This window comes from Mytilus trossulus, chromosome 11 (genome assembly GCF_036588685.1).
Source record: "Mytilus trossulus isolate FHL-02 chromosome 11, PNRI_Mtr1.1.1.hap1, whole genome shotgun sequence".
NCBI lineage: Eukaryota > Metazoa > Mollusca > Bivalvia > Mytilida > Mytilidae > Mytilus > Mytilus trossulus.
Window position 1 is genome coordinate 70,048,878 of NC_086383.1, and position 24,551 is coordinate 70,073,428.

General features: G+C 32.0%; 1 long non-coding RNA gene across 1 annotated transcript; it reads left to right on the forward strand.

Moving 5' to 3' along the window:
* Positions 1–2,270: 2,270 nt before the first annotated feature.
* On the forward strand, positions 2,271–21,586 carry LOC134691492 (uncharacterized). The gene is made up of 8 exons (XR_010102147.1): positions 2,271–2,312; positions 12,134–12,195; positions 12,933–12,981; positions 14,063–14,113; positions 16,842–16,924; positions 17,167–17,285; positions 19,421–19,504; positions 21,502–21,586. It is a non-coding gene; the product is annotated as an uncharacterized LOC134691492 (long non-coding RNA).
* The last annotated feature ends 2,965 nt before the right edge of the window (positions 21,587–24,551 follow it).

The window sequence follows — 24,551 nt, forward strand, 5'->3', positions numbered from 1 at the left end:
TCCCAATCTGGATAGCCTTTGGTAGTATCATATTGTTTCAATATCCATTAGTTAGTAATCAGACCTACATTTTGCCATCAAGTTCAAGCACCATATGTATTCATGCCATATACAACCGATCGGAACTAGACAGTGACATGATTGCTTCAATTTAGCACTGTTCAATAAGGTCAATTTTCCATATTCAATCATGTGTTCCACCTTTTGAACCCTTTGTTCTTGATTACCTTTGATCTCATCTATCCATTTTTTTTACCTGTACTACTTATAATTCTAAAAAAAGTTGGATAAATGAGAATGAACCGAAAAATCACAAACTAGTTTGCATTATGTACAAAAGCCTTTTAAACGATGATCTTTGGTATCGGTTCAATAAACATATATATGTTATATTGCATTGATGGGTGTTGTATTACATACTAGATACCCGTATGTAGAAATGAATTGTATTACATACTAGATACCCGTATGTAGAAATGAATTGTATTACATACTAGATACCCGTATGTAGAAATGAATTGTATTACATACTAGATACCCGTATGTAGAAATGAATTGTATTGCATACTAGATACCCGTATGTAGAAATGAATTGTCGACAATGTTTATAAAGGAAACGAAAATGGAAATTCTCTTTTAACCAACAGGACTACTGTTAAAGGTAATTGCAGTAAGCTCTGTTGAAAATTTATTTAAAATATCAATATGATATCAAGTTGTTTTTCATTTGCTTGATGTGTTTTGCTTTTGAGTTTGCCTTTTGATAAGGGACTCTCCGATTTAAAATTTTCTTTGAGTTCGACATTTGTTTGAATTTTTTTTAATACTGAGCGCCTGCTTCAAATACTTTTCACCTATGTTTCCTCCTCCCTCTATAAAAGCCTTCATCTTCTACTGTATGGTGCTAAATGTCATATGTTACAAGTATGTATACCCTTTGAGCCTTATTCTGGAATATGAGAAGACAACTATTCATGTTACTATTTTATTAAGTTAGCATAGTAAATCAAAGAGAAAAGCTGGACTTCATAACAAAACTTGTAAAGCCTGGTAAGATGTACATATTGTTTTGTTTAAAATACACTTATAAACAAGTCTTGCAGGTATTTCAATCGTCTTTGTGTAACTCTCCCATGAATGATTTGAAATAACTATCTGTGCTATTTCAATGGGTTGCTTACAAAGGTAAATCTATTTAAAGGTCCATCTAAATAAGAATACATAACTTCCTATTTCATTACACACGCAATTTGAATGATCCAGTAAAGTGACCTAATCAAAAAATGTCCCAAATGAAACCTACCGAATTAGCCTTATTACCGGATTTGTATTAACATGAGCTACACGGCGGGTGCCGAATGTGGAGTAGGATCTGTTAATCCTATTTTTAGTAGCAGGCGCCTTCCGGAGTGTCATTGAACTTATAGACAGGACATTTTTTGCCCTCCTCCTTATTTCAAAATCCCTTATTTTTTGTTTTCTTTTAATTGTAACTATTTTTTGTGTTTTCCTTTATCGGGACTCCGGAATCGGGTGTTTTTTAATTTCGGGATTTCGGGATTGACCCTTTCGGGATCCGGGAATTCTTTTTTTTTCGGATTTCGGGACGTCGGGATTTACTTTATTTAAATTCAGGATTTCGGGATTTCGTGTTTTTAAGCTCGGGATTTCGGGATCAGGACCCCTCCTATCCCCCCTCATAAATTTTCTACAAACAACGTTTGTTTATGATTTATATTAATATCAATTGCTAGTTTATTGTCGACAGCGGTCACTAATATTTATGTGTATCAGTATTGCCGATTGACGACCAAATGTCAGATTTTTTCGTCATTTTTTCTATGTGATCTTCATTACTGCAAAACGAAAAAGGTTTTGGAATGCAACATTTTTTTGTTTTCTTTCAAGAAAACTGTTCACATGATCACATTTATTACTAGTTTATTGGACAAATCAGAGTTATTTAATCTCATTACGAAATCCCATTACGAAATTGTTTACAGCATTTTTGTTTACCATATAAGACTATGGAGCAGTCGGGGCGAGTCCAGGATTTTTCAAACGAGGGGTCGGATTTATTTCAGAAAACGGAATCTATCTACTACCGACGAGCGGAAACAGCCCTTTACGCTATATAGGAATCTGCGATTCGAAGTTATAGTGTTGTTCTCTAGACAGCAAAACTTTAAAAAAAAAATCCTGTCAGAAAATTTTCCGGAAACAAGTCCTGAAACGAGTTGTATATTATGCACAGTAGATAGTTTCCCGCCGCCTGTCAAAGTATGTTTCCTGAAACGATTGTGAAAGAAATGGTAAGAATAGACGTTTTTTGTCAAACATATTAAAAGATATATTAAATATGTTGTGTATACACACAGAGATGTGTTAGAATAAGACGTGCAAGTTGAAATGCTGGTCCCAGCTGGTGCAGTGGTGATCCTAGTTCCAAACAACAGTAAAATATACCAAGGACTTGTATAGTAGAATATAAAAATCCTTGAATATACACATGCAATACTAAATAGTCATAGTTTTACTTTACAAGCAGTGGCGAATCCACTCACTGCATAAGAGGGGGCCGACTTCCAGTCATGCAGGGTTTCCGCTGTTTTTCGTCATTTTCGAAAGAATTTGGCGAAAGAAATATATAGAACGATTTATTTTCCTCCATCTTGTTTATTTACTTTTTTCGAGTTTCTCGGACTTTACCCGATCAGACAATACTCGGAAATCACCTTGACCTCATTAACGTCTGGACAGAAAATAAATAGCTGATTGCATTTCATTTCTATCGACAACAAAGGACTATATTAATAAAGGTGTTGATTGAATTGTTTGACAAAATGATATGGTTAAATGGCTTCTGCTAAATGTCACATATAGAATTTATTTACCACTTTGCGATGCACGTGTGTGAAGCAAACGTTTGACGTCTCCTCCGCTATTAAAGATAGTTTAGAAAAGAAAGCTGTTGTTGTGACGAAAAATGTCCAAAAGCAAGAAAAATCTCGGATTTAAAACTTTAATTATCCTTTGACTTAAATATCGGTAATTGATTAGGAAGACGTTTTTAAAGTCGTTTGAGTGACACACGTGTTTCAAGCATAGTTTTACGTCTCAACTTTTTCATTTACGATGGTCAAGAAAAAAAAGAAAACTGTCATTATAAAGAAATCTATCCAAAAGGTTGGCTCGATTGAGAGTAGACCTTCAATGTAATGACTACACATGAAACGAGGGATCAATTTCATGTGATAAAAGCTTTTGTTTTGTTGTAAAAAAAACTTCTTAGTACGAAAGGGAACATCAGTATTTTTCTTTTAAAGAAACTTTCCCTAAGAACTATACTGGTATTATATGATAAAAACATGTCCAATAATTTTGTTATATTCCAGGACGTATATCTTCTTTATTATTAAAAGTATAGTGGCCCAATCAATTACTAAAGTTGTTTAAAATACAATGAATAGTTTTCCCTTTTAAATTAAAAAAATATGTTGTTTTAAAGTAATTTTTTAGTGTTTATTCATTAGCATGTAAACTCTAAAATAAGTTTGAGAGTATAATCATAGACACAATGGGCAAAATCATCTTATTTAAGGGAAAGGGGGAAAAAGGGGGGGGGGGGGTAGAAAAAAATATAAATTTTAAACAAAAAATATAGTTATGTTATTTGGCGAAAAAAATAATAATGTGGCGAAAAATATATTGTTTTGGCGAAAGAGGTGGCGAAAAAAATAATAGACCCATGGGAAACCCTGCAGTCATGCTCCAGTGATTCCCTAACTAACCAAGTTTTTCCCACAAAAAGGGGGGAGGATGGACCCCATGCCCTCCTCCCAAATCTGCCTATAAGTTTTAACTAGTATATCTTTGACTCAGGCCCGTAGCCAGGAATTCCCAAAAGGGGGGGGGGGGGTATTTGGACTTGCAAACTCAACTTTAACAGTCACAATTCAAACAGAACCTTGAGTTTAACAGTGCTTGTATTTGTTTTCAAGATAAGGGTATGTTTGACTACCCAATAGGGCCTTTCACGTGACGGTCTGTACAGAGACAGTTCACAAATTGTACAGAGTATCAATGGCACTGGCTACAATTACCTTGAAACCAAGTGACATATAATACTGTATAGTTATTGTTACGTCGGACATTAACTATCGTAATCAATGCTAGGCTTGGTTAGAAAGAGATTTATTACAAATGTAACAATACTATTTGTGTTTCGGTTTAGGTTGTGTTATTGTTATGTTAGATATTAAAATTTAAACCAACTTGATCCTGATTTTTGGGTAACACGATTTCCCGCAAAATGCGAGAAAAACGTAACATCCCGAAAACAAGATGATATATCCTGAGAAAAGAAATTTTAATGCATGTGTTTTAGGTGTTTTTTTGCTTCAATTAGTGTTACAGCATACAATGATTAAGGTTTATGGCGTTCATAATTAATAAAAGTACGCGGAATCTTCAGAAAATCAATTTTTATGTCTTGTATTTTTTTTATGCAAATTCCTTGTTGAAAACAATATGGCTTACGTTATATATTGTAAGGTAGATAACTCGACTTGAAAGCAAAGTAATGTAGTACTGTTGGCTCACTGAGGATTTTGTGGTGTAGGATTTCGGCAATTTATTTGTGATCTTGTGCATTTGTATTATCTAATTGTGATAATATCAAACAAACCATACAATTATTTAAAGTCCAAAATAAGATATATACAAAATTTGCCATCTATTTTTTTTCTTAAAATTTTTATGTGCATTCGATATTCTCTATTATTTGTTCCCTAAATCTCAACATCTTTCTGTATAATAAACATTGGAAATAGTGTCCATGGTGTACCCTTTATAAAAATCATTTTTTGAAAACATTTCCTTAACTTTGAATAATGAAACATATTCATTATAGAAACATGCACCAGTAAAACATATAGAATAGGGGAATGGAGCACTTATTTCGTAACTGAATCTTAAAATACACCTTAAATCATTGGTGTTATTGTCAATGCTGAGACCATTTTGATAAAATAACACCACTGAATATATCATGACAATCAGCATTGTTTTGTGTTTCTTTCATGTTTAACAAGCTAAACATCATATTATTTACGAAAAACAATACTTATTTAACAATGTTTTAACAATATCATGTATTACATGAATGAAAGTGTTTTTAGGTCGTGTATGAAGGATTAGGTATATTATTATCATTTAATCTTATACAATTCACATATATTCAGTTTAAGTGTATTTTTTAGTATTTACCACTGCCATATTATAATTAGGACAGCCAACTTTTTTACGACAATGTATTCTGAAATTTATGTTTAAATAGAATGCACAGCTATATGAATAATGTCAATAAGTCATAATTTAAACCTAAACAACAAATTGGAACAGTTCATGATGTTAAACAATAATATTTAGTACCTAAATGTATGCTTTAAATTGGTAACACCATTGACCCGATTCTTTCAAAGGATAACCTAAAATTGTTAAAATTGAAGAAACTCTTCATTTTTCCCATGGCATATTTCTGAATATCGTTGCTACCATACTTTAGATTAGCGGGACACATTTAAAAGTTTTAAACAATGACATCATTTTTCAAAATATTACCTCGTCGAAATTTGCACTTTTTTTTATGATGACTCATATAAATAAGTTTATACCAACACAATTAATCATTTGATACCAAAAAAAGGTAGTTATAGAAATACGGAATGGCCGGGATATTTCTTAAAATTGACGGTCATTCTTTAAAAGTTATGGTCATCATTTATAAATTACGGTCATCTTAAAACCAATTACGGTCACCCTTGTTATCAATCGCTGATTCTGTTACGGTCATCTCGATTGTGATTTACGGTCATCTTGGCGATTTTTTCAAATCCAAATTTTTGTTTCATGCACATTTCTCGGTAGTCATTAGTGATTTCCGTGTGAATCTTTTATAAATTTACATCGTATCAACATATGATTTGTAAAGAAAATGTTATAGAAACACTTTAACAGACAATACAGATACTGACCTAGTTTTTCATCCGACATCTTAGGACGATAAAATTCAGAATGGAAATGGGGAATGTGTCAAAGAGACAACAACCCGACCATATTAAAAACAACAGCAGAAGGTCACAATGATTACTTATACATATTATATAATGTTTAAATAAGATATTGCATAATGTTACCTTTTAATAAAATATTACGCCTAAATGGATACAAATCAGCACCAATAACAAAAAGGACACATTAAATGCCATTATAGATATATATATATATATATATGTAAGAAAAATGCCTACCTTTTCAATAATTTCACCCTGTCGAACTCCCATCAGTGAAACAACAGTTACAATTCTAACATAGAAAAGACAGATTAGCATCAGACCATTTCTTTAACAATAAATCACTCATGGGTACACATTTGGTATGGACCCATTTCTCACAGCCAGTGCACTGAATTGTGTCAATGACTCAATTATCAATACATTTTACACGGATATTTCATTTCCTCTGACATTTTGGAAGAATAAGCACCAAAATCCTAAATTACTTTTTATATGCAAATGTTACTAAATAATACCAAGCCGTTGTCTTCATATTTCTTTGATGAACAAAATTTGAGAAAATTGAGAAATTTTTGTATTTATGTATTAAAACAACACCAAGCTTTAGTTTAAAAGGAGATATTTGGAGAAAATTGTACAGTAATAACAGCATTTAATAATATCATAAGAAAACAATATAATTACTAAGATTTTGGAAACATGTTATTTTAGTTAAAAACTTTGACGAATCATAATTCATTTCATTTAATTAACAATAACGATATTTATTAACAACAATCAGTTTTTTATATGAATGTGAAATAAAGGAAATTATTTGGTAAGCTTAAATACACCAATGAAGTTATGATAAATGTATAACTGTTTATAATTTCATTTTTGTCGAGCCTTCGACTTTAGTCGAAAAAGCGAGACTAAGCGATCCTACATTCCGTCGTCGTCGGCGGCGTCAACAAATATTCACTCTGTGGTTTAAGTTTTTGAAATTTTAATAACTTTCTTAAACTAAACTGGATTTCTACCAAACTTGGACAGAAGCTTGTCTATGATCATAAGATGGTATCCAGAAGTAAATTTTGTAAAAATGACATTCCATTTTTTCCATATTTTACTTATAAATGGACTTAGTTTTTCTGTGGGGAAACATTACATTCACTCTGTGGTTAAAGTTTTTTAAATTTGAATATCTTTCTTAAACTATACTGGATTTCTACCAAACTTGGACAGAAGCTTGTTTGTGATCATAAGATAGTATCCAGAAGTAAAGTTTGGAAAATTAAAATTCTATTTTTTCTGTTTTTTACTTATAAATGGACTTAGTTTTTCTGCGGGGAAACATTAAATTCACTCTGTGGTTAAAGTTTTTTAAATTTTAATAACTTTCTTTAACTATCCTGGGTTTGTACCAAACTTGGACAGAAGCTTGTTTATGATCATGAGATAATATTCAGAAGTAAATTTTGTAAAAAAAATAATTCATTTTTTCTGTATTATACTTTTAAATGGACTTAGGTTTTCTGCTTAGGAAACAACACATTCACTCGGTGGTAAATTGTTTTTTAAATTTAATGACTTTCTTATACTATTTTAAATTTGTACCAAACTTGGACAGAAGCTTGTTTATGATCAAAAGCTAGAATCTAGAAAGGATTTTTTTAAATATATTGTACCTGTGTATCTGTATTTTACTTATAAATGGACTTACTTATTAGATTCATAAACTATCCTGAAATTGTTACCAAACTTGGACAGAAGCTTCTTAATATCAAAAGATAGTATCAAGAGGAATATTTTTATTGATTGTTTTCCTCATTATTCATATTGTTGAGCCTGGGAGTTACAGCAAAAGTAGGCGAGACACTGGGTTCCGCGGGACCCTTACACATTTTTTTAATAGAATCTATTCTTTCAGTACATTTGATACTTTTCTATTCCTCCAGTTCTTTAAATACTTTGATTTTCTTAAGTTGTCTACCTTGGTCAAATAGTTTTTTTAAAGTATTTATTGTTTTAATATATGTTCTTCAAGATAACAGTTTAGTTATGCCAAAGGTTAAGAATATAGTTCAATAATTTAATTTTGGATGTAACGTGTCTTCTGATTGGCTGACGTTATTTCGTTATGAGCCCATAGACATGATATATGTTCTTCAAGATAACAGTTTAGTTATGCCAAAGGTTAAGAATATAGTTCAATGGTTCCATGTTTACAAGAAAAGTATTCAATTATATGAATTTAACTGCAGCATCACTTGTTTGTGATGGCTGTCTTTAATTGTTCCACCTGACCAAAAATTTGTAAAACATGCACCAAAAGCACATACTGGATGCGCTGAAGCTGCCATTGAACAACAACATGAGCAATGAATACTATAAGAGAAAAACAAATGATATGTGGTATCCATTTATGACACAAAATCAGTACATGCACAGCAAAAAATCACACACGAATAGCAAAGGAACAGTGCTCTTATTGCTGTTCTTAATCTGAAAGTTACAGTCAGTCAAAGGTAATACTTGTACAACATTTTTTTTTTGTACAAGTAGAAGTAAATAATATATACTTATATAAGTTAATAATAATGTTTGAATAATCTACCCTTAATTTTCTCAAAAATTTACTTTTTTTCATAATCCCACAACAATTCTCCAGTTTTGAGATGTAAAAACCTTTAACAATTATTCTCAGGTTAGCTCATAATTTTTGTTTAACTTTCAATGTTTCATCTCATTGAATCAACAAAGAAACTGATTTCCCAAAGGGCAAGGCCTTCAAAAATTGCCCCTTGGGGGCTTGTAAATGAGCAGTGCTCTTAAGATAACAGACAAATGAGATTTTAATTGGCCATGAAATTACTTAAATGATTAGTACATGTAAAGACATCTGCAAAGGACAGACAATTAAAAATTCTATTAAAGCAAAGAAGTCCTAAAAATTAAAGAGTATCATGATAAATCATCTCATCTGGGCCCACAACAAACTCAGTCTTTTTCATATTCGCCATTAGAAACTCGAGACTATAACAAAATTCGTAATTATACTTTTTGCTATTATGACTCCTGAACAAATTTTTTGCTCAGTTCTTATTATTTTTCTTCTTGTGGTCTATTTAGGCGTATTTTGAGGGGCCAACAGAAGGGATGAATTTACAATGTCTATAGAACCCTATGGGATTTTTTTTTAAATTTTCAAATGACTATAACTTGAAAACAGTAAGTGACAGACACACAAGATTTTCAGTAATGATCACAGGACCAGAAAACAAATCAAATTAAATTTAGGTTGAGTCCATGGGGTCACCCCACCCAACCCCTTATGTTTGAGAACTTAAAAACAGTAAAGATCCCCACCCCTAAACCATATATTTTCTTACATTGTATATGGTACAATAAAACAAATCAAATGAAATAAGGTGAGTCCACTGGGGTCACTCCCACCCCCTTGTTGTTTGAGAACTTGTTAACAATTAAGATCCCCACCTATAAACCATATATATTCTTATTCAGTAAAATAAAATAAATCAAATGAAATAAAAAGCGAGTCCCCTGGGGTCAATCCCACCCCCTTGTTGTTCGAGAACTTGTTAACAGTTGAGATCCCCTCCCATTAACCATATATATTTTTGTATGGGACAATGAAATAAATGTAATGAAATATAGAGGAACTCCAGAGGGGTCAGTCACCCCACCCATTTCTTTTTGAAAACTTTTAAACAATCGAGATCCCCACCCCTAAACCATATTCATTGTTGTATATGGCAACAAAACAAATCAAATGAAATAAAGTGGGAGTAAGGTCAGCTCCACCCCCTCATGTTTGAGAACTTTGAAACGGTCAAGATCCCCACCCCTAAACCATATATTTTTTTGTATGGGGCAACAAAACAAATCAAATGAAATAAAATGGGAGTCCCTTTGGGTCAGCCCCACCCCACCCCTCTTGTTTGAGAATTTGGAAATGGTCAAGATCCCCTACACTTAACCATATATATCATTGTACTGGACAATAAAACAAATCAAATGAAATAGAAGGCCAATCCCCAGGTGTCACTCACACCCCCTTGTTGTTTGAGAACTGGTAAACGGTTGAGATCCCCACCCATAAGGCATAAACCATATATATTTTTGTATGGGACAATGAAATAAATGAAATGAAATATAGAGGAACTCCAGAGGGGTCAGTCACCCAACCCATTTCTTTTTGAAAACTTGTAAACAATCGAGATCCCCACCCCTAAACCATATACATTTTTGTATGATGCAACAAATCAAATGTAATAAAATGGGAGTCCCTTTGGGTCAGCCCCACCCCTCTTGTTTGAGAACTTTGATATGGTGAAGATCCCCTACTCTTAACCATATATATATATTGTTGTACTGGACAATAAAACAAATCAAATGAAATATAGAAGAAGTCCACAGAGGTGACCCCACCCTCTTCTTTTTGAAAACTTGTATATGGTTGTCATCCCCTACCCTTAACCATATATAGTCGTGTATTGGATATTAAAACAAATCAGATGAAATAAAAGGCTAGCCCCTAGGGTCACTCTTACCCCTATCTCCTGCCTGTTTTAGAAGTTGTAAACTGTCTAGATCCCCACCCCTGAATCATGAATATTGCTGTACATGATTTCAAGAAAATTTGAATGACATACAAGTGTAATACCTACATGTAGACGTCACTTGTGCATATCACTTTACTAGACCAGACAAATTTGTATTGGACTTTACCCAATGTCAGGCGACCATGGGCGTGGGAATGACTAATTTTGCGCGCTTTGTTTAGGAGACTTCGTAGCAGCATCCTGTAATAATTATTTCTTGTATAAAGTATTTTTTTTAAGTAGGACAAACGTTAACAACGCAATCTACACGACAAGTTACTTGTCATAAGCTAAACAAGTATCTCTAATATTTAATTAACTACATTTGTATTCAGATATCGCAGATCAAATTTATTCGTTCTTTGTGTAATCATACGTTTTTTGATTGAGTTAAGTCTGCTAATTGATATTTTATCGTATGTTTTTATATGTTGTGATGTTATGCTATTGTTTCAGAAAAAGGGAGAAGGTTTGGGCCCATTAAAACGTTTAATCCCGCTGCAAATGTTTGCACCTGTCCTAAGTCAGGAATCTGATGTACAGTAGTTGTCGTTTGTTTATGTAATATATACGTGTTTCTCGTTTCTCGTTTTGTTTATATAGATTAGACCGTTGGTTTTCCCGTTTGAATGGTTTTACACTAGTAATTTTGGGGCCCTTTATAGCTTGTTGTTCGGTGTGAGCCAAGGCTCCGTGTTGAAGGCCGTACTTTAACCTATAATGGTTTAATTTTTAAATTGTTATTTGGATGGAGAGTTGTCTCATTGGCACTCACACCACATCTTCCTATATCTATATAAAATTGAGGATGGAAATGGGGAATGTGTCAAAGAGACAACAACCCGACCATAGAAAAAACACAGCAGCAGAAGGTCACCAACATGTCTTCAATGCAGCGAGAAATTCCCGCACCTAGAGACGTCCTTCAGCTGGCCCCTAAACAAATAAATACTAGTTCAGTGATAATGAACGCCATACTTCCAAATTGTACACAAGAAACTAACATTAAAATAATACATTTGTTAATACAAGACTAACAAGGGCCAGAGGCTCCTGACTTGGGACAGGCGAAAACATGCGGTGGGGTTGAACATGTTTGTGAGATCTCAACCCTCCCCCTATACCTCTAACCAATGTAGAAAAGTAATCGCATAACAATACGCACATTAAAATTCAGTTCAAGAGAAGTCCGAGTCTGATGTCAGAAGATGTAACCAAATAAAATAAACAAAAAGACAATAATACATGAATGACAACAGACTACTAGCAGTTAACTGACATGCCAGCTCCAGCTAAATTAAACTGACTGAAAGATTATGATTTCATCATGTGAACATCAGGCACAATCCTTCCCGTAAGGGGTTTATAATCATACCATCATAACATACATGTTCAGACATGGTTCAACCGATATTTATCTGAAACTGAAATTAAGCTATTTTATATTTTCAGGTTAAAGATATACTGTCCATTTTTATTTGATTCAAATCCAGTGAATTTATAACTTGGTAAAGGTAAGTGAACTGTTTTATTTCTGCCTGAAAGATCTACTGTTCGTTTTTATTTGATTCAAGTCCAGTCAATTTATTACTTTAGTAAAAGTAAGTGAAAATTATAGTCAAATTGTATTGACACGTTTGGTTATTTATTTTATCAAATGAAATTCAGAAATATATTTCAATTGTAAATGTTAAATATTCTTAAAGGGGAGATAATCAAGAAATAACTGGTGAATTCTAAGGAGCATTACACCAGCGCTTATTTCTGTTCTTTTTTGTCCGCACCATATGTAGATATGATTTAAAATTATTCAAGCTACTCTTTAAATCTTTCCATTTTCATCACTTTGATTTTTAATTCTTTTTAAACAGGATTAACATTTGACACTCATCTACTTTTGTGAAAAAAATTGGAAACAAAAAATAACATGACATCATTACAAAATTAATTGCATTTGGGAGTCCAAACCAAACAAAACACAGCAATCATTACAATGTGAGTTGCTTAAAAAGTAAGAGTTTTTAAGAAGTCACTTGTGACGTAGGAAAGAAAGATTGGATGTTAATGTCAATGAGACAGCAACCATTCAATGAAAGAGGTCAACATTGTATTCAACCAATGAAAACTTAGTACTTACATTAATGAGCAACACAAGTGCCACATTTTTAATTTTGTGTTTTGTGTACTGTTGTTTGTCTTTTTCTTTTTAGCCAAATTTTTATTTTGAACATCTATTATTTTTATTTATTAGATCCATGTCCAGTAAATGTGATCCTTGTCCAGTCACGTTACTATTGTAGGTAAGTGTACAGTATATGTGAACTTACACATATGATTATTTACTATTGAAATTTGTTTCCAATGTAAAATATTCAAACTTTATAAGGGGAGATAATCAACATATAGTTTTTACATTCAAAATACCATAACTTCAATGTTTTTATAGTATGATAGTAAACAAGACACAAATAATGTGAGGACATCATTACAATGTTGTTTGCCTTCAAAAATAGATTGGTTGAACTTAAGCATTGAACTTGTGCTAAAGAAAAATAAAGTGAGCTAAATGTCAATGAGACAGCAACCCAACAAAGCAAGAATGGAGAAGTGTACAGGTCAATATATATAAGAGATATGTACAGGTCAATATATAGTCGACAATTCAAAAATAACCTCACATGACAAGGTCTACATTTTCATAAATCTGGCCATAAAATTTAGGATCATTCATGTTAATGAAATAACTAAGAAATAATTCATGGAAGCCATAGATTCTAACACTCTGGATAAAATTCGACTATCAAAGCCTAGGCCATGTAGGCCATGTGTAAATTTCAAACAATCTATGGCTTCTATGAATTATTTCAATTCTAATAGGACAAATACGGTCATAAAAAAACTGAAGCGAGTTTGGGTATCCTGTGTGTGTTCTTTTTTACTCCTTGTTAGATATAGCATTCTAATACATCTGTATCTTGCATGGATTATTTGGTGAATAACCACTTGAAAAAATCTTTTTAATTCTTTCAACATTTTCAATTCTCAAACCCAACATTTGCAATTTTTATTTTCATGTTTTTCACGTAAGCTTCTGTCAAATCCAAAGATGACATTTCGTAACTAAGGAGCCGCCATGTTGCTGAAATCAGAAAACCTTCAAATAATGCAAAAAAAAATAGAAAATAAAGCAAAACTTACATCAAAATCAGTTTTAAAACAATATCATACGAATTTCAATGGTTTAAACAACACACACACATTGATATATTTATATAACAAGTACGAATGAAGTATTTTAAAGTCATACTTCAATTTTTCAAATGTATTGTGCTTAAACAAGTAAATTATATATGATTTATACATTGTAGTTTTTTTTCACAGATGCTTTAGATGATGGCACAACCTCACTTATAAATTAGACTGACCTCAGAGGTACATAAGTATTTATCTTATAGTATGTATTGTATAATATATGTTTTTAAAGACAAATCATTTCCTAAAAACCGCCTCATTGATCTTCAGGGTGTTGTGGTATATTGTGTTCAACTTAAGTGCCAGTCTGCCTAAGAATCAGGCAGTGATGAAAACATGACCAAAAAACCCCACCCAATTTGACATTGATTTCAGTTCATAAAATGTAGTTATGCACAAAAATAACATTCATTTCCGTTTTCTCTTCTGGTAATAGAAGATACAATTTGGCTGAAATGCACTACAAATTAACAAATAAGGGGAGATAACTCTGTAATTTGCTATCATTCTAACCAATTTTCTAACCAAGTTATTTGATATTACCAGACACACACAAACGAAAGACCAATTAATTTTCACTCAGGATGATGGTTAGTATAAAATAGCATGATAATCTCGGTGGTTTTTTTCTGACCATGTTTTGATTTTTACCTAAATTGCCTGATTCTTACAAAGACTGCTGGCACTTAAGGTAGATCACCAGTATATATTTTTTGAGACAGAATTTTTTTATAATTTGCCAAAATGAAGATTTTACTATGCTCTTTTCAAAAATTTAATAAAAAGTATGGGTCACCGTGCTAATTTTCAAGGTATGAGTCGTTGAAAATTGCCAACATTTGGTTAGTTTGTTCATGAAAAAACACATTAGTGTGCATAAAAAAAAATCTATGAGATAGAATTTTGAAATAAATTGTGAGAAGAAAGGTTTCATAATATGTTTTAAGAAAATAAAAAAAAAACTTGTTTTCTTGCTACAAGTAAATATAAAAAATTTCCCTATTAGCCCAGTATAAATTTTGTACTAAAAGAGTTATTTCCCCTTAAATGGCTCATTTGAAAAAAATGATTTTAAAACCATAGAAAATGATATTTGTTAAAATATTTTGTATAATACAGTTGATTAACAAGTTTTCTTTAAATAGAAAAAAACTTCTAACAATTGAATTGCGAATCTGTCTCCAAATTTGCAGATTTAGGCAAATAACTAGACCGATTTTGTACTGTGATTGTACAATCCAAGATGGCGGTATACCATCAATCTACCTTAAGTGTGTGAGGTGGTGGGTTTGAACTGTGGGCAGTTCAATCAAAGACTTGAAAATTAATATTTGCTGCTTCTTCAAAATGAAGTTTTCACATCTGTCTTACAGCCACTTCCTGTTTTCACATCTGTCATACAGCCACTTCCTGTTTTCACATCTGCCATATAGCCACTTCCTGTTTTCACATCTGCCATATGGCCACTTTCTGTTTTCACTTCTGCCATACAGCCACTTCCTGTTTTCACATCTGCAATACAGCCACTTCCTGTTTTCACATCTGCCATACAGCTACTTACTGTTTTTACATCTGCCATACAGCCACTTCCTGTTTACGCATCTGCCATACAGCAACTTCCTGTTTACGAATCTGCCATACAGCCGCTTCCTGTTTTCACATTTACCATACAACCACTTCCTGTTTTCACATCTGCCATACATCCACTTCCTGTTTTCACATCTGCCATACAGCCACTTCCTGTTTTCACATCTGTCATACAGCCACTTCCTGTTGTCACATCTGCCATACTGCAACTTCCTGTTTTCACATCTGTTAACCAGCCACTTCATGTTTTCACATCTGCCATACTGCATCGTCCTGTTTTCACATCTGCCATACTGCAACTTCCTGTTTTCACATCTGTCATACAGCCACTTCCTGTTTTTACATCTGCCATACAGCCCTTCCTGTTTTCACATCTGTCATACAGCCACTTCCTGTTGGTTGATAGTTTGAAATAATACAACACTCATTTTACAATGAACATTTCTTTTTCTTTGCATCTATATGGAAGGGAATGCTTTTATATCTGATGAGCAGCTTGGTAATGTTGATTTGTAGAATGTTAGCAATTTTTGTTTCTACAGTGCAACTTCTTTCTGTTAACCAATAGTTTTAAATTATACAACATTGATTGTACAGAGAAAATGTTCATGGAAATGCATGTTATGATAAACAATGATACAAGAATGCCTAGATAAAAAAACAAAGATATAAACAATTACAGGACGTCCATCAGCCTTCAACAATAAGCAAAACCAATGCCATACGATGATGAGGAGTTGTGGTATGATTAACAATGATACAATTATTCCTTATCCATAGGACACAGTTATAAACAATAACAGGACGTCCATCAGCCTTCATCAATGAGCAAAACCCATACCATATAATCATCTATAAAAAGCCTTGGTATGATAAAATGTAAAACATTTCAAAGGAAAAAACGCACAGCCTACTACAACAATGAAGTAAAAACAAATATGGTACAAAATTAAAGGTCCTGGCTGCAGACAGGCACATAAAGAATAAAAAAAATATTGAATTTAATGTAGATATAGGAAGATGTGGTGTGAGTGCCAATGAGACAACTCTCCATCCAAATAACAATTTAAAAATTAAACCATTATAGGTTAAAGTACGGCCTTCAACACGGAGCCTTGGCTCACACCGAACAACAAGCTATAAAGGGCCCCAAAATTACTAGTGTAAAACCATTCAAACGGGAAAACCAACGGTATAATCTATATATGACTGTTCTAGTTGATTATAGACAGTGTTTCGAGAAGCTGAAAAATGATATTTAATATTCAGATATTTTTCTGTGTGTCTTAATGCTGGTAAATAAAACTTTTGAAATTGCTAGGTCTGGGAAAGTGCAATAGATGTTCTGGTGTTCGATGGAAAGAGTCCCACCCTGTTTGTAGAATACATTTGTACCTCATTTAGGTATGTGATTAGATTTTTAAGGTTTTGAGTTCAGTTCATTAAATTAAATAGTGCAGAAAAGTTGAGATAAACTACTGTTTCAATGCTATTATATATTATTTGAATGAAATAAGAAGATGAAAATATTAGGTCAGTATTTTACCACCCATATTGATCATGTATTTTCAATAGGCAATAACACAAATACCTCAATTAAAATTCAACAGTATATACTGAATATAACTTTTCTTTTCTATTTTTAGGCTATAATGGAGGATTGGAATAGTGGAAGATTTACTTAATAGTCTCCTTGCCATTTGTTGTTTTGTTCCCCATTATTGTACAATTAGTTTTAGCCGCTATAATGGAGTATTGGAATGAGGTACGATTTACTTAATAGTCTCCTTGTCATGTGTAGTTTTGTTCCCCATTATTGTACAATTGGATACAAGTATGTGATAACTTGAGATAAAAACTAGTAGAATTCTAAGTGAACTACCAAACTACTTATTCCAAAAACAAAATAATACAAAACTGGGACAAAGCAAGGTGCACTCGAAACATTTGACACTTTTACTCATTACACGGGTGACACAAAAAGGATTTGAATCAGTATTCAGTAACTAAACAAAACAAACAAAAATGCAGTTTAAAAAATTAAGCGAATATTTTTCAAGTATGAATGTACATGATGTATGAGGGGGTGGACAGCTTCTGAAGGAGGTGGGAGGTGGGAGGCGGTACCGTAGGTTGGAGAGAAAAAGAAGATTATAAAAGTTGGTGGTGGGAAATAGTGTATTATTTATGTAGTACCTTCAGAATCCTTGTTTACAATGTCAAATATGTAACTCTAAGTAGGTCTGTAGAGTTATTTGAAAAAAATATTGGGACAATTTTTCTAAATAAAAAAAAATAAAATACAGAAGTTATTTCCCCTTGTCATTGTTAAGTTTATGTGAGTTGAATAAGACCAATCTATTTTATGGTATAAAGAGCTAACTGATCGATACAACACCCTTTTTTAAAAGGACAAAAGTAGGGGCAATTAAAGGACTAAGTGAATGAAACACAACTACATGTCTTCAAAAGGCAATTAAAGGACTTAGTGAATGAAAAACACAACTACATGTCTTAAAAAGGAAAAAAGTAGGGGCAACTAAAGGACTAAGTGTATAACATGTCTTTAAAGGACAATGGTCAAAGTCCAGAAAATACTACAAGAAAGAAAATTCAAGGATATGCCAAATCTAGTCCATGATTTTATAAAAAAAATATTTTTTTGAAGGTTAACAATTTTGTCAAGCCTGCGACTGTAGTCCTGAAGTCGCAGAAAGCTCGAGATAGGGATAGTGATCCGATGGCGGCTAACGTCTTAAAAGCTTCATATTTTAGAAGGTTGAAGATCTGGATGCTTCATACTTTGTTACAGATGCCTCATGTTATGAAGTTTCATGGTCATTTCCATGGTTCAGTGACTACTTGAAAACAATATTTTTTGTAATGTTAAATTCTCTCTTATTATAAGTAATAGGATTACTATATTTGGTATGTGTGTACCTTGCAAGGTCTTCATGCCCGTTAGACACTTTTCACTTGACCTCGACCTCATTTCATGAATCAGTGAACAAGGTTAAGTTTTGGTGGTCAGGTCCATATCTCAGATACTATAAGCAATAGATCTAGTATATTCAGTGTATGGAAGGACTGTAAAGTGTATATGTCCAACTAACAGGTGTCATCTGACCTTGAACTCATTTTCATGGTTCAGTGGTTACAGTAAGGTTTTTGTGTTTTGGTCTATTTTTCTTATACTGTATGCAATAGGTCTACCATATTAAGTGTATGGAATGATTGTAAGGTGTACATGTCTAGCTGGCAGGTGTCATCTGACCATGACCGCATTTTCATGGTTCAGTGGTCAAAGTTCAGTTTTTGAGTTTTGGTCTTTTTATTTAATACTTTATGCAATATGTCAACTATATTTGTTGTATGGAAATATTTCATGATGTATATGTCAATTGCACAGGTTTTATTTGACATTGACTTCATTTTCACAGTTCATTGCTCAGTGTTAAGTTTTTGTGTTTTGGTCTGGTATTCTTAAACTATAACCAATAGGTGAACTATATCTGTTGTTAGGAAGAATTGTTAGCTGTACATGCCTTGACATCATTTTCATGGTTCATTGGTCAATGTTTAGTTTTCTTGGTTAAAATGTTAAGTTTATGTGACAGTTGTGATAAAGCTTTTTTTTAAGGACTATCAACATAATATCAATGATTAGTAAAGAAGGCGAGACATTTCAGTGTGTGCACTCTTGGTGTTTTTCTTTATAATATAAAATGCATAAATCCCAACAATTTTATGATATTTAAAGAAATCCTCTCTGTCTGTTATTTGAAGGAAGGATACTACTGATATATGTAGGCATTGCTAAACAGAAGAAAACATAATTATTACCAAATTTAACAGTAAGGACATTCATTACAATATATTTTTATTACGGTTTACTTACAGAAACTTACTACAGCTGCTGGGAATAGAGATATAGAAGCCTTAAAATTATGTCTACAGAATGGTGCAGACATTGATTATCAAGATGTAGGTAAAATAGTCACATTCAAAACTACCTTATTTTAATAATTCATAGAAAAATCATTTGAAGATACAGCCTTTTATGGTACATGTACAAAAAAGACACAAAACTACATGTTACTTAAAATTAAAGCACAGTGAAACAGTGAAAACTATAAAAAAAACTTCAAAATGTTGAATATTGTACATAAACACACGACAACAATTTACTTTAGAACTATAATAACAGAAGTATAAAAAATAAAAAAACAAGTTGCTTCAGAACATAACAGATTGTACATAAGCAGTATAAAACAAACAAAGTTCTAAAAATTACTTCAGAACATAACAAATTGTACACAAGCAGTATTAAACACACAACCACAGGTTACTTCAGAACATAACAGATTGTACATTAGCGGTATAAAACACATAACAAGTTACATCAGAACATAACAGATTGTACATAAGCAGTATAAAACACTCAACCACAGGTTACTTCAGAACATAACAGATTGTACATCAACAGTATAAAATATACAACTGCAAGTTACCTTAGAACATAACAGATTGTACACAAGCAGTATAAAACACATAACAACAAGTTACTTCAGAACATAACAGATTGTACACCAGCAGTATAAAACACACAACAACATGTTACTCCAGAACATAACAGATTGTACATTAGCAGTATAAAACACATAACTACAAGTTACTTCTGAAATAATATAATAATATTTATCGCTATTTTGTGCATTTTTCCTTGGATATTTTTTTGTGATAATTTTCATACCATGCTACTCGCTTGAGATGGAAATGTATTGCTAGAAACTAAGGAGCCACGTGGCGTTGCTAATGAAATTGACATGAAATTGACAAAGTTGTCATAGGTAAAATAACGATAAACAGATTATCATTGGTCATCTCAACTCGATTGCTTTTCTTGCTTTCGCCGTGACTGGCTCAAGCGAGAAAATTAATCTTGTTGAGATCACCAACGATAATCTATAAATCTGTATGGAAACTGATATTTATATCATTATACTGAATTCGATATTAAATCAAAATCTGTTTTTAATTTAACAGTTTTAATGAGAGAGAAAATATGCATAAAGGTATTTTTTTTCTCTCGTTAATTGTTTTTGTTTGTTTTGAATTATAGTTGATAAAGTTCTTTACAAGACCATTTTTTACACCAAGGTTTAACAGCGGAAGTAAAACAAATATCACACATGTATGTTATTGCTTCACTTTGACCACATTCCTTAATATATACAAAATTATATTGTTAATTAGACAAGAATCATATAAAGTGGGGTCTCATTTTGTTTGTCTCCTCGAACTAAATCAGGAAATGTAACTATTTTTCATATTTCTTTGAAAAAGTTACTTTTTAAAAAATTGATCATTATTCTGAATCATGTTAATCAGACAGATTTAATCATTATATTAACAAATACTTGTTAGGATTATATAAAGTGAGATGTCATTTTACTCAGAGATTTGTAATGAAAAGTAAAATCACAAAAATACTGAACTCAGAGGAAAATCAATTTGGAAAGTCCATAATCACATGGCAAAATCAAAAAATCAAGAATCCATTGATATAAATATTTTATTCATTTCTTAAAAAAAAATTTAACATGACAGTTGAATAATTATACTGAATCTACACTTAAATCCTGTTGTTAATTAGACAGTTTAACGAACAAATATTTGTAAGAATCATATAAAGTGGGGTCTCATTTTACTTGTTATGTTCTACTGAATCCATTGATATAATTATTTTACACATTTTTGAAAAAAAAATTAAATCTTCAGCTATCAGGTTTAATTGAAGTTTTGACATTTCACAACAAAACATGTTTATTTAGTGTTTATATACAATATAAATACAAGTGTGACTGGTCATTTTATTCAGTTTTGACCACTGATTCATGTGATATATATTTAGTTTATATTTATTACACAACATTGTCCAGTTTATCAGACAAGTTTTGATGTCAGTTGTATTATTCCAGGCAAAAGGATACACAGCATTAATGTTTGTTGCCTTGAATGGATACCTGGAGGTCTGTAGATTCCTCATTGATAGAGGATGTAAGATCGACATCACAGCAACAGTATGTTATCTACTTAGTCTGATCACATTACTATTAATCTACACTAAATCATGTTGTTAATTAGACAGTTTTAACGAACAAATATTTGTAAGAATCATATAAAGTGGGGTCTCATTTTGTTTGTTTTGTTCTACTGAATCCATTGATATAATCATTTTACACATTTCTTGAAAAAAATATTTTTTTAAGATATCAGGTTTAATGGAAGTTCTGACATCTCACAACAAAACATGTTTATTTAGTGTTTATATACAATATAAATACAAGTGTGACTGGTCATTTTATTCAGTTTTGACCACTGATTCATGTGATATATTTTGTTTATATTTATTACACAACATTGTCCAGTTTATCAGACAAGTTTTGATGTCAGTTGTATTATTCCAGAGAGATGGAGAGACAGCATTAATGTTTGCTGCCAGGAGAGGACACCTGGAGGTCTGTAGACTCCTCATTGATACAGGATGTAAGATCGACATCACATCAACAGTATGTTATCTACTTAGTCTGATCACATTACTATTAATCTACACTAAATCATGTTGTTAATTAGACAGTTTTAACGAACAAATATTTGTAATAATTATATCAAGTGGGGTCTCATTTTACTCGTATTATTGTTCTGAATCAGAAAATATAACTACTTTTCATGTTTCTTAAAAAAAATATTTTATTAAAATGAACAATTATACTGAATCTACACTTAATCCTGTTGTTAATCAGACAGTTTTAATGAACAAATATGTGTAAGAATCATATAATGTGGGGTCTCATTTTACTTGTTTTGTTCTACTGAATCCATTGATATAATTATTTTACACATTTCTTGAAAAAAATATTTTTTTAAGATATCAGGTTTAATGGAAGTTTTGACATTTCACAACATAACATGTTTATTTATTGTTTATATACAATATAAATACAAGTGTGACTGGTCATTTTATTCAGTTTTGACCACTGATTTATGTGATATATATTTTGTTTATATTTATTACACAACAATGTCCAGTTTATCAGACAAGTTTTGATGTCAGTTGTATTATTCCAGGAGGATGGAGAGACAGCATTAATGTTTGCTGCCAGGTTTGGACGCCTGGAGATCTGTCGTCTCCTCATTGATAGAGGATGTAAGATCGACATCACATCAGTATGTTATCTACTTAGTCTGATCACATTACTATTAATCTACACTAAATCATGTTGTTAATCAGACAGGTTTAATGAACAAATATTTGTAATAATTATATAAAGTGGGGTCTCATTTTGCTTGTTTTGTTCTACTGAATCCATTGATATAATTATTTTACACATCTCTTGAAAATTTTTTTTTTAAGATATCAGGTTTAATGGAAATTTTGACATTTCACAACAAAACATGTTTATTTATTGTTTATATACAATATAAATACTAGTGTGACTGGTCATTTTATTCAGTTTTGACCACTGATTCATGTGATATATATTTTGTTTATATTTATTACACAACATTGTCCAGTTTATCAGACAAGTTTTAATGTCAGTTGTAGGATATGTTGTATATTATTGATATTGACAACAAAGTATTGTACATTATAGTTACATGTTATTTGGTTATATTATAGAACCGTGGATTCACAGCTTTACATTATGCTGCTGAGGAGGGATATCTACAGATCACAAGATGTCTGGTAGAAAGAGGTGCCAGTCCCTTGGTTACAACACATAAGGTAATATTTTATGGTATATACCCAGTGTCCAACTATTTTAAAAAAAGTAATGAATCACTGAAATAATGTATACAATTTGTTGGGGTAAATTGATTTTTTCAAGGCTATAGTCAAAAGTCATATGATTGTGTAAATTGGACTTAAAATATGAAAAAGTTATATAGACTTGAATGGCTTAATTTAACTATAAAACACAAAGACATAGACTATCATACTGGCTGTAATTAAAGTCAGTGTAAACAAACAACTTGTCAAACAAAACTTGCACCAATCCGTTGTCATGACAATCATAACAAAGACTAATTACTAGACAATATTTGTATGTTCAATAAGGAGGAAATAAAATTGTTTAAAATTTTATATTGTGTTGGCACTTTGAAAATAATTTGAAAGAGATGATCCTATTAAGACTATATTTTTACTTCAAATTCCTGTATTCAAGCTGTCTAGTAGCAGAGATACAAAAAATGCTGAAAAAGAACAATATAAAGATATAGGTGGGTGTATTCAAGCTGTGTAATGGCAGAGATACATCTTTGTCACAATTTATTTATCATGTTTATGTATTTATTTAAACAATACCAGTGATAACACTAAAAACTATAAAATGCTGTAAAATAACAATTTAAAGATATAGGAGGGTATAGATAGGGTATACAAATATAGGAGGGTAAGGATGGGGAATATAGATATAGGAGGGTATGGTTGGGTGTACAAATATAGGAGGGTAAGGATGGGGAATATAGATATAGGAGGGTATGGATGGGGTATACAGATATAGGAGGATGTGGATGGGGTATACAGATATAGGAGGGTGTACATGGGGTATACAGATATAGGTGGGTATGGATGGGGTATACAGATACAGGAGGGTGTGGATAGGGTATACAGATATAGGAAATTGTGGATTTGGTATAAATATATAGAAGGATGTGGATGGGGTATACATATATAGGGGGATGTGGATGGGGTATACAGATATAGGAGGATGTGTATGGGCTATACAAACATAAGAGGGTGTATATATAGATGATAATTAAGGTAATGTATGTAAAGACAACTGTTTAGCCATTACACTTATATACAACTTATGTATTTCCACCCATGGCAACGTCACTGACAATATGACATTGAAAATGGACAAGTACAATAGTACGGATGATATGTGCCAGCGACAATCTCAACAGCAGATTGGCTATACATATATATAGGAGAATTTGGATAGTGTATGCAGACATAGGA